Here is a 16,801-nt window from a genome sequence, read left to right on the forward strand (position 1 = left end):
CAGGCTGGCGCGGGTAAACACTGGTTGGCGGGGGCGAACACTGGCTGGTGCGGGCGAAAAATAATCGGCGAGGGCGAACACTGACTGGTGGGGGCGAACATAGGCTGGCGGGGGCGAACACTGGCTAGTGGGGGCGAACACTGGCTGGTTGGGCCAACACTGGCTGGTGGGGGCGAACACTGGTTGGTGGGGGCAAACACTGGCTGGTGGGGGCGAACACTGGCTGGTGGGGGCGAACACTGGCTGGTTGGGGCAAACACTGGCTGGTGGGGGCGAACACTGGCTGGTTGGGGTGAAAACTGTCTGGCGGGGGCGAACACTGGCTGGAGGGGGCGAACACAGGCTGGGGGGCGAACACTGGCTGGCGGGGGCCAACACTGGTTGGTGGGGGATAACACAGGCTGGGGGGGCGAACACTAGCTGGTGGGGGCGAACACTGGTTGGCGCGGGCGAACACAGGTTGGCGCGGGCGAACACTGGTTGGCGGCGGCTAACACTGGTTGGCGGGGGCGAACACTGGTTGGCGCGGGCGTACACTGGTTGGCGGGGGCGAACACTGGCTGGTGGGGGCGAACACTGGTTGGCGGGGGCGAACACTGGCTGGTGGGGGCGAACACTGGTTGGCGGGGGTGAATATTTGGCTGGTGGGGGCGAACACTGTCTAGCTGGGGCGAACACTGTTTGGCGCGGGCGAACACTGGTTGGCGGGGGCGAACCTTGGTTGGCGGGGGTTAACACTAGTTGGCGGGGGAAAACACTGGCTTGCCGGGGCGAACACTGCCTGGCGGAGGCGAACACAGGCTGGCGAGGGCGAACACTGGTTGGCGGGGGCGAACACTGGTTGGCGGGGGCTTACACTGGTTGGCGGGGGCGAACACTGGCTGGTGGGGGCGAACACTGGTTGGCGGGGTCGAACACTGGCTGGTTGGGGCGAGCACTGTCTGGCGGGGGCGAACACTGGCTGTTGGGGGCGAACACAGGCTGGCGCGGGCGAACACTGGTTGGCGGGGGCGAACACTGGTTGGTAGGGGCGAACACTGGCTGGTAGGGGCTAACACTGGTTGGTGGGGGCGAACACTGGCTGGTAAGGGCGAACACTGTCTGGCGGGGGCGAACACTGGCTGGTGGGGGCGAACACAGGCTGGCGCGGGCGAACACTGGTTGGCGGGGGCGAACTCTGGTTGGATGGGCGAACACTGGTTGGCGCGGGCGAACACTGGTTGGCGGGAGGAACACTGGCTGGTGGGGGCGAACACTAGCTGGTGGGTGCGAACACTGGCTGGTGGGGGCGAAACAGGCTGGCGGGGGCGAACACTGGTTAGCGGGTGCGAACACTGGTTGGCGCGGGTGAACACAGGCTGGCGCGGGCGAACACTAGTTGGTGGGTGCGAACACTGGCTGGTGGGGGCGAACACTGGCTGGTGGGGGCGAACACTGGCTGTTGGGGGCGAATACTGGCTTGTGGGGGCGAACACAGGCTGGCGCGGGCGAACACTAGCTGGTGGGGACGAACACAGGCTGGAAGGGGTGACACTGGTTGACGGGGGCGAACCTTGGCTGGTGGGGGCGAACACTGGCTAGTGGGGGCGAACACTGGCTGGTGGGGGCGAACACTGGCTGGTGGCGGTAAACACTGGCTTGTGGGGGCGAACCTTGTCTGGCGGGGGCGAACACTGGCTGGTGGAGGCGAACACAGGCTGGGGGGGCTAAACTGGCTAGTGGGGGCGAACACCGGTTGGCGGGGACGAACACTGGTTGGCGCGGGCGAACACAGGCTGGCGCGGGTGAACACTGGTTGGCGGGGGCTAACACTGGTTGGCGGTGGCGAACACTGGTAGGCGCGGGCGATCACTGTTTGGCGGGGGCGAACACTGTCTGGCGGGGGCGAACACAGGCTGGCGCGGGCGAACACTGGTTGGCGGGGGCGAACACTGGCTGGCGCGGGCGAACACTGGTTGGCGGGGGCGAAAACTGGCTGGTGGGGGCGAACACGGTCTGGTGGGGGCGAACACTAGCTAGTAGGGGCGAACACAGGCTGGGGGGCGATAACTGGCTGGCGGGGGCGAACACTAATGGGTTGAGGCGAACACAACTGGGGGGGCGAACACTGGCTGGTGGGGGCGAACACTGGTTGGCGGGGGCGAACACTTACTAGTGGGGGCGAACACGGTCTGGTGGGGGCGAACACTAGTTAGTAGGGGCGAACACAGGCTGGGGGGCGATAACTGGCTGGCGGGGGCGAACACTAATGGGTTGAGGCGAACACAACTGAAGGGGCGAACACTGGTTGGCGGGGGCTAACACTGGTTGGCGGTGGCGAACACTGGTAGGCGCGGGCGATCACTGTTTGGCGGGGGCGAACACTGTCTGGCGGGGGCGAACACAGGCTGGCGCGGGCGAACACTGGCTGGCGCGGGCGAACACTGGTTGGCGGGGGCGAAAACTGGCTGGTGGGGGCGAACACGGTCTGGTGGGGGCGAACACTAGCTAGTAGGGGCGAACACAGGCTGGGGGGCGATAACTGGCTGGCGGGGGCGAACACTAATGGGTTGAGGCGAACACAACTGGGGGGGCGATCACTGTTTGGCGGGGGCGAACACTGTCTGGCGGGGGCGAACACAGGCTGGCGCGGGCGAACACTGGTTGGCGGGGATGAACACTGTCTGGCGGGGGCGAACACTGGTTGGCGCGGGCGAATACTGGTTGGCGGGGGCGAACACTGGCTGGTGGGGGCGAACACAGGCTGGCGCGGATGAACACTGGCTGTTGGGAGCGAACACTGGCTGGCGGGGTGAACACTGGCTGGCGGAGGCGAACACAGGCTGGCCGGGGCGAACACAGGCTGGCGCGGGCGAACACTGGTTGGCAAGGGCGAACACTGGTTGGTGGGGGCGAACACTGGCTGGTGGGGGTGAACACTGTCTGGCGGGGGCGAACACTGGCTGGTGGGAGAGAACACAGGCTGGCACGGGTGAACACTGGTTGGCGGGGGCAAACACTGGTTAGCGGGGGCGAACACTGGTTGGCGCGGGCGAACACTGGTTGGCGGGAGGAACACTGTCTTGCGGGGGCGAACACAGGCTGGCGCGGGCGAACACTGGTTGGCGGTGGCGAACACTGTCTGGTAGGCGCGAACACAGGCTGGCGCGGGTGAACACTGGCTGGTGGGAGCGAACACTGGTTAACGGGTCGAACAATAGTTGGCAGGGGCGAACACTGGCTGGCGCGGGCGAACACTGGTTGGCGGGGGCGAACACTGGCTGGCGCGGGCGAACACTGGTAGGCGGGGGTGAACACTGGTTGGCGGGGGCGAACACTGGTTGGCGCGGGCGAACACTGGTTGGCGGGGGCAAACACTGTCTGGCGGGGGCGAACACAGGCTGGCGCGGGCGAACACTGGTTGGCGGGGGCGAACACTGGTTGGCGGGGGCAAACACTTGTTGGCGCGGGCGAACACTGGTTGGCGGGGGCAAACACTGGCTGGTGGGGGCGAACACAGGCTGGTGCGGGTGAACACTGGCTGGTGGGAGCGAACACTGGTTGGCGGGGGCGAACACTGGTTGGCGGGGGCGAACAATGGTTGGCGGGGGCGAAGACTGGCTGGCGGGGGCGAACACTGGCTGGCGGGGGCGAACACAGGCTGGCAGGGGCGAACACTGGTTAGCAGGGGCGAACACTGGTTGGCGCGGGTGAACACAGGCTGGCGCCGGCGAACACTGGCTGGTAGGGGCGAACACTGGCTGATGGGGGCGAATAATGGCTGGTGGGGGCGAACACTGGTTGGTGGGGGCACACTCTCGCTGGTGGGGGCGAACACTGTCTGGCGGGGGCGAACAAAGGCTGGCGCGGGCGAACACTGGTTGGCGGGGGCTAACACTGGTTGGCGGGTAGCTAACACTGGTTTGCGCGGGCGAACACTGGTTGGCGGGTAGAACACTGTCTAGCGGGGGCGAACACAGGCTGGCGCGGGCGAACACTGGTTGGCGGGGGCGAAATCTGGCTGGCGCGGGCGAAAACTGGTCGGCGGGGGCGAACACTGACTGGTGGGGGCGAACTCAGGCCGGCGGGGGTTAACACTGGTTGACGTAGGCGAACACTGGCTGGTGGGGGCGAACACTGGCTGGTGGGGGCGAATACTGGCTGGTGGGGGCGAACACTGGCTGGTTGGGATGAACACTGGCTGGTGGGGGCGAACATGGCTGGTGGGGGCGAACACTGGTTGGCGGGGGCGAACACTAGCTGGTGGAGGCGAACACTGGTTGGCGGAGGCGAACACTGGCTGGTGGGGGCGAACACTGGTTGGCGGGGGCAAACACTGGCTAGTGGGTGCAAACACAGTCTAGCGGGGGCGAAAACTGGTTGGCGCGGGCCAAACACTGGTTAGCGGGGGCGAACACTGGTTGGCGGGGGCGAACACTGGTAAGCGGAGGCGAACACTGGCTGGCGGGGGCGAACACTGGCTGGCGGAGGCGAACACAGGCTGGCGATGTCGAACACTGGTTGGCGGGGGCGAACACTGGTTGGCGGGGGCTTACACTGGTTGGCGAGGGCTTACACTGGTTGGTGGGGGTGAACACTGGTTGGCGGGGGCGAACACTGGCTGGTGGGGGCGAACACTGACTTGCGGGTGCGAACACTGGCTGGTGGGGGCGAACACAGGCTGGCGCATACGAACACTGGTTGGCGGGGGCGAACACTGGCTGGTGGGGGCGAACACTGTCTTGCGGGGGCGAACACTGGCAGGTGGGGGCGAACACAGGCTGGCGCGGGCTTACTTTGGTTGGCGGGGGCGAACACTGGCTGGTGGGGGCGAACACTGGCTGGTAGGGGCGAACACTGGTTGGTGGGGGCGAACACTGGCTGGTGGGGGCGAACACTGTCTGGCGGGGGTGAACACTGGCTGGTGGGGTCGAACACAGGCTGGCGCGGGCGAACACTGTCTGGCGGGGGCGAACACTGGTTGGCGGGGGCGAACACTGGTTGGCGGGGGCGAACACTGGTTGGAGAGGGCGAACAATGGTTCGCGGGGGCCAACACTTGCTGGCGGGGGCGAACACTGGCTGGCGGGGGCGAACACAGGCTGGTGGGGGCGAACACTGGTTAGCGGGGGTGAACACTGGTTGGCGCGGGTGAACACAGGCTGGCGCGGGCGAACACTGGCTGGTGGGGGCGAACACTGGTTGGCGGGGGCGAACACTGGCTGGTGAGGGCGAACACTGTCTGGCGGGGGCGAACACAGGTTGGCGTGGGCGAACACTGGTTGGCGGGGGTGAACATTAGCAGGTGGGGGCGAACACAGGCTGATGGGGGCGAACACTGTCTGGCGGGATGAACACTGGCTGGTGGGGGCGTACACTGGTTGGCGCGGGCGAACACTGGTTGGCAGGGGCGAACACTGGCTGGCGGGGGCGAACACTGGCTGGCGGAGGCGAACACAGGCAGGCGGGGGCGAACACTGGTTGGCGGGGGCGAACACTGGTTGGCGCGGGCTTACACTGGTTGGCCGGGGCGAACAGTAGCGTGTGGGGGCGAACACTGTTTGGCGGGGGCGAACACTGGCTGGTGAAGGCGAACACTGTCTGGCGGGGGTGAACACTGGCTGGTGGGGGCGAACACAGGCTGGAGCGGGCGAACACTGGTTGGCGGGGGCGAACACTGGTTTGCGGGGGCGAAAACTGGTTTGCGCGGGCGAACACTGGTTAGCGGGAGGAACACTGTCTGGGGGGGGCGAACACAAGCTGGCAAGGGCGAACACTGGTTGGCGGGGGCGAACACTGGCTGGCGCGGGCGAACACTGGTTGGCGGGGGCGAACACTGGTTGGCGGGGTAGAACACTGTTTGGCGGGGGCGAACACTGGTTGGCGCGGGCGAACACTGGTTGGCGGGGGCGAACACTGTCTGGCGGGGGCGAACACAGGCTGGCGCGGGCGAACACTGGTTGGCGGGGGCGAACACTGGTTGGCGGGTCGAACACTGGCTGGCGCGGGCGAACACTGGTTGGCGGGGGCGAACACTGGCTGGTGGGGGCGAACACAGGCTGGCGCGGGTGAACACTGGCTGGTGGGATCGAACACTGGTTGGCGGGGGCGAACACTTGTTGGCGGGGGCGAACAATGGTTGGCGGGGGTGAACACTGGCTGGCGGAGGCGAACACTGGCTGGCGGGGCGAACACAGGCTGGCGGGGACGAACACTGGTTAGCGGGGGCGAACACTGGTTGGCGGGGGTGAACACTGGCTGGCGGGGGCGAACACAGGCTGGCGCGGGCGAAGACAGGCTGGCACGGGCGAACATTGGTTGGCGGGGGCTAACACTGGTTGGCGGGGACTAACACTGGTTGGCGCAGGCGAACACTGGTTGGCGGTTGCGAACAATGTCTGGCGGGGGCGAACACAGGCTGGCGCGGGTAAACACTGGTTGGCGGGGGCGAACACTGGCTGGTGCGGGCGAAAAATAATCGGCGAGGGCGAACACTGACTGGTGGGGGCGAACATAGGCTGGCGGGGGCGAACACTGGCTAGTGGGGGCGAACACTGGCTGGTTGGGCCAACACTGGCTGGTGGGGGCGAACACTGGTTGGTGGGGGCAAACACTGGCTGGTGGGGGCGAACACTGGCTGGTGGGGGCGAACACTGGCTGGTTGGGGCAAACACTGGCTGGTGGGGGCGAACACTGGCTGGTTGGGGTGAAAACTGTCTGGCGGGGGCGAACACTGGCTGGAGGGGGCGAACACAGGCTGGGGGGCGAACACTGGCTGGCGGGGGCCAACACTGGTTGGTGGGGGATAACACAGGCTGGGGGGGCGAACACTAGCTGGTGGGGGCGAACACTGGTTGGCGCGGGCGAACACAGGCTGGCGCGGGCGAACACTGGTTGGCGGCGGCTAACACTGGTTGGCGGGGGCGAACACTGGTTGGCGCGGGCGTACACTGGTTGGCGGGGGCGAACACTGGCTGGTGGGGGCGAACACTGGTTGGCGGGGGCGAACACTGGCTGGTGGGGGCGAACACTGGTTGGCGGGGGTGAATATTTGGCTAGTGGGGGCGAACACTGTCTAGCTGGGGCGAACACTGTTTGGCGCGGGCGAACACTGGTTGGCGGGGGCGAACCTTGGTTGGCGGGGGTTAACACTAGTTGGCGGGGGAAAACACTGGCTTGCCGGGGCGAACACTGCCTGGCGGAGGCGAACACAGGCTGGCGAGGGCGAACACTGGTTAGCGGGGGCGAACACTGGTTGGCGGGGGCTTACACTGGTTGGCGGGGGCGAACACTGGCTGGTGGGGGCGAACACTGGTTGGCGGGGGCGAACACTGGCTGGTTGGGGCGAGCACTGTCTGGCGGGGGCGAACACTGGCTGTTGGGGGCGAACACAGGCTGGCGCGGGCGAACACTGGTTGGCGGGGGCGAACACTGGTTGGTAGGGGCGAACACTGGCTGGTAGGGGCTAACACTGGTTGGTGGGGGCGAACACTGGCTGGTAAGGGCGAACACTGTCTGGCGGGGGCGAACACTGGCTGGTGGGGGCGAACACAGGCTGGCGCGGGCGAACACTGGTTGGCGGGGGCGAACACTGGTTGGCGCGGGTGAACACAGGCTGGCGCGGGCGAACACTAGTTGGTGGGTGCGAACACTGGCTGGTGGGGGCGAACACTGGCTGGTGGGGGCGAACACTGGCTGTTGGGGGCGAATACTGGCTTGTGGGGGCGAACACAGGCTGGCGCGGGCGAACACTAGCTGGTGGGGGCGAACACTGGCTGGTGGGGGCGAACACTGGCTGGTGGGGGCGAACACTGGCTGTTGGGGGCGAATACTGGCTTGTGGGGGCGAACACAGGCTGGCGCGGGCGAACACTAGCTGGTGGGGACGAACACAGGCTGGAAGGGGTGACACTGGTTGACGGGGGCGAACCTTGGCTATAAAGCTACAAGATAATCTGGCTGGTGGGGGCGAAACAGGCTGGCGGGGGCGAACTCTGGTTAGCGGGTGCGAACACTGGTTGGCGCGGGTGAACACAGGCTGGCGCGGGCGAACACTAGTTGGTGGGTGCGAACACTGGCTGGTGGGGGCGAACACTGGCTGGTGGGGGCGAACACTGGCTGTTGGGGGCGAATACTGTCTTGTGGGGGCGAACACAGGCTGGCGCGGGCGAACACTAGCTGGTGGGGACGAACACAGGCTGGAAGGGGTGACACTGGTTGACGGGGGCGAACCTTGGCTGGTGGGGGCGAACACTGGCTAGTGGGGGCGAACACTGGCTGGTGGGGGCGAACACTGGCTGGTGGCGGTGAACACTGGCTTGTGGGGGCGAACCTTGTCTGGCGGGGGCGAACACTGGCTGGTGGAGGCGAACACAGGCTGGGGGGGCTAAACTGGCTAGTGGGGGCGAACACCGGTTGGCGGGGACGAACACTGGTTGGCGCGGGCGAACACAGGCTGGCGCGGGTGAACACTGGTTGGCGGGGGCTAACACTGGTTGGCGGTGGCGAACACTGGTAGGCGCGGGCGATCACTGTTTGGCGGGGGCGAACACTGTCTGGCGGGGGCGAACACAGGCTGGCGCGGGCGAACACTGGTTGGCGGGGGCGAACACTGGCTGGCGCGGGCGAACACTGGTTGGCGGGGGCGAAAACTGGCTGGTGGGGGCGAACACGGTCTGGTGGGGGCGAACACTAGCTAGTAGGGGCGAACACAGGCTGGGGGGCGATAACTGGCTGGCGGGGGCGAACACTAATGGGTTGAGGCGAACACAACTGGGGGGGCGAACACTGGCTGGTGGGGGCGAACACTGGTTGGCGGGGGCGAACACTTACTAGTGGGGGCGAACACGGTCTGGTGGGGGCGAACACTAGCTAGTAGGGGCGAACACAGGCTGGGGGGCGATAACTGGCTGGCGGGGGCGAACACTAATGGGTTGAGGCGAACACAACTGAAGGGGCGAACACTGGTTGGCGGGGGCTAACACTGGTTGGCGGTGGCGAACACTGGTAGGCGCGGGCGATCACTGTTTGGCGGGGGCGAACACTGTCTGGCGGGGGCGAACACAGGCTGGCGCGGGCGAACACTGGCTGGCGCGGGCGAACACTGGTTGGCGGGGGCGAAAACTGGCTGGTGGGGGCGAACACGGTCTGGTGGGGGCGAACACTAGCTAGTAGGGGCGAACACAGGCTGGAGGGCGATAACTGGCTGGCGGGGGCGAACACTAATGGGTTGAGGCGAACACAACTGGGGGGGCGATCACTGTTTGGCGGGGGCGAACACTGTCTGGCGGGGGCGAACACTGGCTGGTGGGAGAGAACACAGGCTGGCACGGGTGAACACTGGTTGGCGGGGGCGAACACTGGTTGGCGCGGGCGAATACTGGTTGGCGGGGGCGAACACTGGCTGGTGGGGGCGAACACAGGCTGGCGCGGATGAACACTGGCTGGTGGGAGCGAACACTGGCTGGCGGGGTGAACACTGGCTGGCGGAGGCGAACACAGGCTGGCCGGGGCGAACACAGGCTGGCGCGGGCGAACACTGGTTGGCAGGGGCGAACACTGGTTGGTGGGGGCGAACACTGGCTGGTGGGGGTGAACACTGTCTGGCGGGGGCGAACACTGGCTGGTGGGAGAGAACACAGGCTGGCACGGGTGAACACTGGTTGGCGGGGGCAAACACTGGTTAGCGGGGGCGAACACTGGTTGGCGCGGGCGAACACTGGTTGGCGGGAGGAACACTGTCTTGCGGGGGCGAACACAGGCTGGCGCGGGCGAACACTGGTTGGCGGTGGCGAACACTGTCTGGTAGGCGCGAACACAGGCTGGCGCGGGTGAACACTGGCTGGTGGGAGCGAACACTGGTTAACGGGTCGAACAATAGTTGGCAGGGGCGAACACTGGCTGGCGGGGGCGAACACTGGCTGGCGGGGGCGAACACAGGCTGGCGGGGGCTAACACTGGTTGGCCGGGGCGAACACTGGTTGGCGCGGGCGAACACAGGCTGGCGCGGGCGAACTGTGGTTGGCGGGGGCTAGCACTGGTTGGCGGGGGCTAACACTGGTTGGCGCGGGCGAACACTGGTTGGCGGAGGCGAACACTGTCTTGCGGGGGCGAACACAGGCTGGCGCGGGCGAACACTGGTTGGCGGGGACGAACACTGGCTGGCGCGGGCGAACACTGGTTGGCGGGGGCGAACACTGGCTGGTGGGGGCGAACACAGGCTGGAAGGGGCGACACTGGTTGACGGGGGCGAACACTGGCTGGCGGGGGCGAACACTGGCTGGTGGGGGCGAACACTGGCTGGTGGGGGCGAACACTGGCTGGCGGGGGCGAACACTGGTTGGCGGGGGAAAACACTGTCTGGTGGGGGCGAACACAGGCTGGTGGGGGCGAAAAATAATTGGCGGGGGCGAACACTGTCTGGTGAAAGCGAACACAGGCTGGTGGGGGCGAACACAGGCAAGCGCGTGCGAACACTGTTTGGCGGGGGCGAACACTGGCTGGTGGGGGCGAACACTGGTTGGCGGGGGCAAACACTGGCTGGTGGGGGCGAACACTTGTTGGCGAGGGCGAACACTGGCTGGTGGGGGCGAACACTGGTTGGCGGGGGCGAACATTGGCTGGTGGGAGCGAACACTGGTTGGCGGGGGCGAACACTGGCTGGTAAGGGCGAACACTGGTTGGCGGGGGCGAACACTGGTTGGCGTGGGCGAACACTGGTTGGCGCGGGCGAACACTGGTTTGCGGGGGCGAACACTGGCTGGTGGAGGCGAACACTGGTTGGCGGGGGCGAACACTGGCTGGCGGGGGCGAACACTGGCTGGCGGAGGCGAACACAGGCTGGCCGGGGCGAACACTGGTTGGCGGGGGCGAACACTGGTTGGCGCGGGCGAACACTGATTGGCGGGGGCGAACACTGGCTGGTGGGGGCGAACACAGGCTGGTGCGGGCGAACACTGGTTGGCGGGGGCGAACACTGGCTGGTGGGGGCGAACACTGGCTGGTAGGTGCGAACACTGGTTTGGTGGGGGCGAACACTGGCTGGTGGGGGTGAACACTGTCTGGCGGGGGCGAACACTGGCTGGTAGGGGCGAACACTGGTTGGTGGGGGCGAACACTGGCTGGTGGGGGCGAACACTGTCTGGCGGGGGTGAACACTGGCTGGTGGGGTCGAACACAGGCTGGTGCGGGCGAACACAGGCTGGTGCGGGCGAACACTGGTTGGCGGGGGCGAACACTGGTTGGCGCGGGCGAACACTGGTTGGCGGGAGGAACACTGTCTGGCGGGGGCGAACACTGGTTGGCGGGGGCGAACACTGGTTGGCGGGGGCGAACACTGGTTGGAGAGGGCGAACAATGGTTCGCGGGGGCCAACACTGGCTGGCGGGGGCGAACACTGGCTGGCGGGGGCGAACACAGGCTGGTGGGGGCGAACACTGGTTAGCGGGGGCGAACACTGGTTGGCGCGGGTGAACACAGGCTGGTGCGGGCGAACACTGGCTGGTGGGGGCGAACACTGGTTGGCGGGGGCGAACACTGGCTGGTGAGGGCGAACACTGTCTGGCGGGGGCGAACACAGGCTGGCGCGGGCGAACACTCTTTGGCGGGGGCGAACACTGGCTGGCGCGGGCGAACACTGGTTGGCGGGGGTGAACATTAGCAGGTGGGGGCGAACACAGGCTGATGGGGGCGAACACTGTCTGGCGGGATGAACACTGGCTGGTGGGGGCGAACACTGGTTGGCGCGGGCGAACACTGGTTGGCAGGGGCGAACACTGGCTGGCGGGGGCGAACACTGGTTGGCGCGGGCGAACACTGGTTGGCAGGGGCGAACACTGGCTGGCGGGGGCGAACACTGGCTGGCGGAGGCGAACACAGGCAGGCGGGGGCGAACACTGGTTGGCGCGGGCTTACACTGGTTGGCCGGGGCGAACAGTGGCTGGTGGGGGCGAACACTGGTTGGCGGGGGCGAACACTGGCTGGTGGGGGCGAACACTGTCTGGCGGGGGCGAACACTGGCTGGTGGGGGCGAACATAGGCTGGCATGGGCGAACACTGGTTGGCGGGGGCGAACACTGGCTGGTAGGGGCGAACACTGGTTGGTGGGGGCGAACACTAGCTGGTGGGGGCGAACACTGTCTGGCGGGGGCGAACACTGGCTGGTGGGGGCGAACACAGGCTGGCGCGGGCGAACACTGGTTGGCGGGGGCGAACACTGGTTTGCGGGGGCGAAAACTGGTTTGCGCGGGCGAACACTGGTTAGCGGGAGGAACACTGTCTGGCGGGGGCGAACACAACCTGGCAAGGGCAAACACTGGTTGGCGGGGGCGAACACTGGCTGGCGGGGGCGAACACAGGCTGGCGCGGGCGAACACTGGTTGGCGGGGGCGAACACTGGTTGGCGGGGGCGAACACTGGCTGGCGCGGGCGAACACTGGTTGGCGGGGGCGAACACTGGCTGTAGGGGGCGAACAGAGGCTGGCGCGGGTGAACACTGGCTGGTGGGATCGAAAACTGGTTGGCGGGGGCGAACACTTGTTGGCGGGGCGAACAATGGTTGGCGGGGGTGAAAACTGGCTGGCGGGGGCGAACACTGGCTGGCGGGGCGAACACAGGCTGGCGGGGACGAACACTGGTTAGCGGGGGCGAACACTGGTTGGCGGGGGTGAACACTGGCTGGCGGGGGCGAACACAGGCTGGCGGGGGCGAACACTGGCTGGTGGGGGCGAACTATGGCTGGTGGGGGCGAACACTGTCTGGTGGAGGCGAATACTGGCTGGTGGGGGCGAACACTGGCTGGTGGGGGCGAACACTGGCTGGTGGGGGCGAACACTGTCTGGCGGGGGTGAACACAGGCTGGCACGGGCGAACACTGGTTGGCGGGGGCTAACACTGGTTGGCGGGGACTAACACTGGTTGGCGCGGGCGAACACTGGTTGGCGGTTGCGAACACTGTCTGGCGGGGGCGAACACAGGCTGGCGCGGGTAAACACTGGTTGGCGGGGGCGAACACTGGCTGGTGCGGGCGAAAAATAATCGGCGAGGGCGAAAACTGACTGGTGGGGGCGAACATAGGCTGGCGGGGGCGAACACTGGCTGGTGGGGGCGAACACTGGCTGGTTGGGCCAACACTGGCTGGTGGGGGCGAACACTGGTTGTTGGGGGCGAACACTGGCTGGTGGGGGCGAACACTGGCTGGTGGGGGCGAACACTGGCTGGTTGGGGCAAACACTGGCTGGTGGGGGCGAACACTGGCTGGTGGGGGCGAACACTGTCTGGCGGGGGCGAACACTGGCTGGAGGGGGCGAACACTGGCTGGGGGGCGAACACTGGCTGGCGGGGGCGAACACTGTCTGGCGGGATGAACACTGGCTGGTGGAGGCGAACACTGGTTGGCGCGGGCGAACACTGGTTGGCAGGGGCGAACACTGGCTGGCGGGGGCGAACACTGGCTGGCGGAGGCGAACACAGGCAGGCGGGGGCGAACACTGGTTGGCGGGGGCGAACACTGGTTGGCGCGGGCTTACACTGGTTGGCCGGGGCGAACAGTGGCTGGTGGGGGCGAACACTGGTTGGCGGGGGCGAACACTGGCTGGTGGGGGCGAACACTGTCTGGCGGGGGCGAACACTGGCTGGTGGGGGCGAACATAGGCTGGCATGGGCGAACACTGTTTGGCGGGGGCGAACACTGGCTGGTAGGGGCGAACACTGGTTGGTGGGGGCGAACACTAGCTGGTGGGGGCGAACACTGTCTGGCGGGGGCGAACATTGGCTGGTGGGGGCGAACACAGGCTGGCGCGGGCGAACACTGGTTGGCGGGGGCGAACACTGGTTTGCGGGGGCGAAAACTGGTTTGCGCGGGCGAACACTGGTTAGCGGGAGGAACACTGTCTGGCGGGGGCGAACACAAGCTGGCAAGGGCGAACACTGGTTGGCGGGGGCGAACACTGGCTGGCGCGGGCGAACACTGGTTGGCGGGGGCGAACACTGGTTGGCGGGGGCGAACACTGTTTGACGGGGGCGTACACTGGTTGGCGCGGGCGAACACTGGTTGGCGGGGGCGAACACTGGTTGGCGGGGGCGAACACTGGCTGGCGCGGGCGAACACTGGTTGGCGGGGGCGAACACTGGCTGGTGGGGGCGAACACAGGCTGGCGCGGGTGAACACTGGCTGGTAGGATCGAACACTGGTTGGCGGGGGCGAACACTTGTTGGCGGGGGCGAACAATGGTTGGCGGGGGTGAACACTGGTTGGCGGGGGCGAACACTGTCTGGCGGGGGCGAACACAGGCTGGCGGGGGCGAACACTGTCTGGCGGGGGCGAACACTGGCTGGAGGGGGCGAACACAGGCTGGGGGGCGAACACTGGCTGGCGGGGGCGAACACTGTCTGGCGGGATGAACACTGGCTGGTGGAGGCGAACACTGGTTGGCGCGGGCGAACACTGGTTGGCAGGGGCGAACACTGGCTGGCGGGGGCGAACACTGGCTGGCGGAGGCGAACACAGGCAGGCGGGGGCGAACACTGGTTGGCGGGGGCGAACACTGGTTGGCGCGGGCTTACACTGGTTGGCCGGGGCGAACAGTGGCTGGTGGGGGCGAACACTGGTTGGCGGGGGCGAACACTGGCTGGTGGGGGCGAACACTGTCTGGCGGGGGCGAACACTGGCTGGTGGGGGCGAACATAGGCTGGCATGGGCGAACACTGGTTGGCGGGGGCGAACACTGGCTGGTAGGGGCGAACACTGGTTGGTGGGGGCGAACACTAGCTGGTGGGGGCGAACACTGTCTGGCGGGGGCGAACACTGGCTGGTGGGGGCGAACACAGGCTGGCGCGGACGAACACTGGTTGGCGGGGGCGAACACTGGTTTGCAGGGGCGAAAACTGGTTTGCGCGGGCGAACACTGGTTAGCGGGAGGAACACTGTCTGGCGGGAGCGAACACAAGCTGGCAAGGGCGAACACTGGTTGGCGGGGGCGAACACTGGCTGGCGCGGGCGAACACTGGTTGGCGGGGGCGAACACTGGTTGGCGGGGGCGAACACTGTTTGACGGGGGCGTACACTGGTTGGCGCGGGCGAACACTGGTTGGCGGGGGCGAACACTGTCTGGCGGGGGCGAACACAGGCTGGCGCGGGCGAACACTGGTTAGCGGGGGCGAACACTGGTTGGCGGGGGTGAACACTGGCTGGCGGGGGCGAACACAGGCTGGCGGGGGCGAACACTGGCTGGTGGGGGCGAACACTGGCTGGTGGGGGCGAACACTGTCTGGTGGAGGCGAATACTGGCTGGTGGGGGCGAACACTGGCTGGTGGGGGCGAACACTGGCTGGTGGGGGCGAACACTGTCTGGCGGGGGCGAACACAGGCTGGCACGGGCGAACACTGGTTGGCGGGGGCTAACACTGGTTGGCGGGGACTAACACTGGTTGGCGCGGGCGAACATTGGTTGGCGGTTGCGAACACTGTCTGGCGGGGGCGAACACAGATTGGCGCGGGTAAACACTGGTTGGCGGGGGCGAACACTGGCTGGTGCGGGCGAAAAATAATCGGCGAGGGCGAACACTGACTGGTGGGGGCGAACATAGGCTGGCGGGGGCGAACACTGGCTGGTGGGGGCGAACACTGGCTGGTTGGGCCAACACTGGCTGGTGGGGGCGAACACTGGTTGGTGGGGGCGAACACTGGCTGGTGGGGGCGAACACTGGCTGGTGGGGGCGAAAACTGGCTGGTTGGGGCAAACACTGGCTGGTGGAGGCGAACACTGGCTGGTGGGGGCGAACACTGTCTGGCGGGGGCGAACACTGGCTGGAGGGGGCGAACACAGGCTGGGGGGCGAACACTGGCTGGCGGGGGCGAACACTGTCTGGCGGGATGAACACTGGCTGGTGGAGGCGAACACTGGTTGGCGCGGGCGAACACTGGTTGGCAGGGGCGAACACTGGCTGGCGGGGGCGAACACTGGCTGGCGGAGGCGAACACAGGCAGGCGGGGGCGAACACTGGTTGGCGGGGGCGAACACTGGTTGGCGCGGGCTTACACTGGTTGGCCGGGGCGAACAGTGGCTGGTGGGGGCGAACACTGGTTGGCGGGGGCGAACACTGGCTGGTGGGGGCGAACACTGTCTGGCGGGGGCGAACACTGGCTGGTGGGGGCGAACATAGGCTGGCATGGGCGAACACTGGTTGGCGGGGGCGAACACTGGCTGGTAGGGGCGAACACTGGTTGGTGGGGGCGAACACTAGCTGGTGGGGGCGAACACTGTCTGGCGGGGGCGAACACTGGCTGGTGGGGGCGAACACAGGCTGGCGCGGGCGAACACTGGTTGGCGGGGGCGAACACTGGTTTGCGGGGGCGAAAACTGGTTTGCGCGGGCGAACACTGGTTAGCGGGAGGAACACTGTCTGGCGGGGGCGAACACAAGCTGGCAAGTGCGAACACTGGTTGGCGGGGGCGAACACTGGCTGGCGCGGGCGAACACTGGTTGGCGGGGGCGAACACTGGTTGGCGGGGGCGAACACTGTTTGACAGGGGCGTACACTGGTTGGCGCGGGCGAACACTGGTTGGCGGGGGCGAACACTGTCTGGCGGGGGCGAACACAGGCTGGCGCGGGCGAACACTGGTTGGCGGGGGCGAACACTGGTTGGCGGGGGCGAACACTGGCTGGCGCGGGCGAACACTGGTTGGCGGGGGCGAACACTGGCTGGTGGGGGCGAACACAGGCTGGCGCGGGTGAACACTGGCTGGTGGGATCGAACACTGGTTGGCGGGGGCGAACACTTGTTGGCGGGGGCGAACAATGGTTGGCGGGGGTGAACACTGGTTG

The sequence above is a fragment of the Bacillus rossius genome, chromosome 6 (assembly GCF_032445375.1).
Source record: "Bacillus rossius redtenbacheri isolate Brsri chromosome 6, Brsri_v3, whole genome shotgun sequence".
NCBI lineage: Eukaryota > Metazoa > Arthropoda > Insecta > Phasmatodea > Bacillidae > Bacillus > Bacillus rossius.